Source organism: Portunus trituberculatus, chromosome 44 (assembly GCF_017591435.1).
Source record: "Portunus trituberculatus isolate SZX2019 chromosome 44, ASM1759143v1, whole genome shotgun sequence".
In the NCBI taxonomy this organism is placed as follows: Eukaryota; Metazoa; Arthropoda; class Malacostraca; order Decapoda; family Portunidae; genus Portunus; species Portunus trituberculatus.
The window spans coordinates 7,563,869-7,566,368 of NC_059298.1; positions in this window are offsets into that span (position 1 = coordinate 7,563,869).

Here is a 2,500-nt window from a genome sequence, read left to right on the forward strand (position 1 = left end):
ATCTTCGGGTAGGACTGACACCACAACACACCCCACACAGCAGGAAAACGAGGCCACAACCCCTCGAGTTACATCTCGTACCTATTTACTTTTAGGTGAAAAGGGGCTACACATTAAGAAATTTACCCATTTGCCTCGCCGCCTACCGGGACTCGAACCCGGGCCCTCTCGATTGTGAGTTGAGCGTGCTAACCACTACACTACGCGGTGTGTGTGTGTATTTACCTAGTTGTATTTACCTACTTGTAGTTTTACAGGGCCTGGGCTTTATGTGTGTGTGTGTGTGTGTGTGTGTGTGTGTGTGTGTGTGTGTGTGTGTGTGTGTGTATATTTACCTAGTTGTAGTTTTACAGGGTCTGGGCCTTATGCTTGTGTGGCCCCGTCTCCATATCTATACTTATCCAATTTTTCTTTAAAGCTATGCACACTCGTTGCTGACACCACTTCTTCACTCAAACTGTTCCACGTCTCAACACATCTTTGTGGGAAACTATATTTTTTAACATCTCTCAGACATCTTCTCTTTCTCAGCTTTTTACTATGCGATCTTGTGCTTCGAATGTCATATTTTTCTCTCAGGATCAGTTTCTCATTATCCACTTGGTCCATTCCGTTGATCAATTTACAAACTTGTATTAGATCCCCTCTCTCCCTTCTCTGTTCCAGGGTTGGTAGATCCATAGCCTTTAGTCTCTCCTCATATGTCATCCCTTCAAATTCTGGAACCATTCTTGTAGCCATTTTTGTAGTCTCTCCAACTTCCTTATGTGTTTCTTTTTATGAGGGGTCCACACTACTCCTGCATATTCCAATCTGGGTCTTATTATAGTACTTATCAATTTCTTCATCATTTCTTTGTCCATGTAGTGAAATGCTACTCCAATATTCCTTAGCAAATTATATGTCTCTGAAAATTCTATCAATATGGCTTACCGGTTGATTGTTTTCTTCCATCGTCACTCCTAAGTCCTTTTCCTTTTTACTTTCTCCAGTTCTACTCCATCTCCCATCTTATAGATTCCCACTGGTCGTCTTTCACTCTTTCCCATTTCCATGACATGGCTTTTGTCCACATTGAATTCCATTTCCCACTTTTTACTCCATTCCCAGATCTTATTTAGGTCTTCCTGCAGTATTTCACAATCCTCTTTTTGCTTTATAACTCTGCACAGTTTCGTATCGTCCGCAAACAGATTTATGTAGCTGTTCACTCCTTCTGGCATGTCGTTTATATATATGAGGAAAAGTATTGGCGCCAATACTGACCCCTGTGGCACTCCGCTTTCTACTGCTCTCCACTTGGACTTCATATCTTTAACTACCGTCCTTATTTCTCTCCCCCTCAAATAATTTTCCATCCATCTCAATGTGCTTCCTTTTAAGCCACCCTTCTCCTCTAACTTCCACAGTAATCTTGCAGGTGGCACTTTAACAAACGCCTTTTTTAAATCCAAATAAATACAGTCAACCCATCCCTCTCTCTCTTGTACTCTATCAACTACTACTACTACTACTACTACTACTAGTAGTAGTAGTAGTAGTAGTAGTAGTAGTAGTAGTACTAGTAGTAGTAGTGGTAGTAATACTAGTAGTAATAACAGTAGTTGTTGTTGCAGCAATAGTAGTAGTAGTAGTAGTAGTAGTAGTAGTAGTAGTAGTAGTAGTAGTAGTAGTAGTAGTAGTAGTAGTAGTAGTAGTAGTAATTGTTGTTGTTATTGTTGTTGTTGTATCAGTAGTAGAAGTAGTAGTAGTAGTAGTACTAAAAATAGTAGTAGTGATAGTAGTAGCAGTAATAGTAGTAGTAGTAGTAGTAGTAGTAGTAGTAGTAGTGGTAGTAGTACTAGTAATAGTAGTAGTAGTAGTAGTAGTAGTAGTAACAAAAATGTTCACACACACCACCCAAAGAACTCTACGGCAAAGCCACCCGTGTTTCACTAACTCTACGGACAGACTTTCCACACTTCCCTCTCTCCCTCCTCTCCCAATCTCCACTCTCTGACGGTCTCACTCTCACACACATCCTTTCTCTTTCCCTCCTCCACTACTGATCGGCTATAGTGACGTAGATATTGGTTCTAACAATACTACAGTGAAAGTCTTGCAGCTGTCTTACATTGTTTGAAAAGTAAATAGTGTGTGCGTGTGTGTGTGTGTGTGTGTGATTCACCTCGGTCTTCTGCTGGTCACCTAGCCAGTCTTCCCCATTACAGAGCAAGCTCAGAGCTCATAGACCGATCTTCGGGTAGGACTGAGACCACATAACACACTCCACACACCGGGAAAGCGAGGCCACAACCCCTCGAGTTACATCCCGTACCTATTTAGTGCTAGGTGAACAGGGGCCACACATTAAGAGACTAGCCCATTTGCCTCGCCGCTTACCGGGTTTCGAACTCGGCCCTCTCGATTGTGAGTCGAGCGTGCTAACCACTACACTACGCGGTGTGTGTGTGTGTGTGTGTGTAATTCACCTTGGTCGCCTCTTGGTCACCCAGCTAGT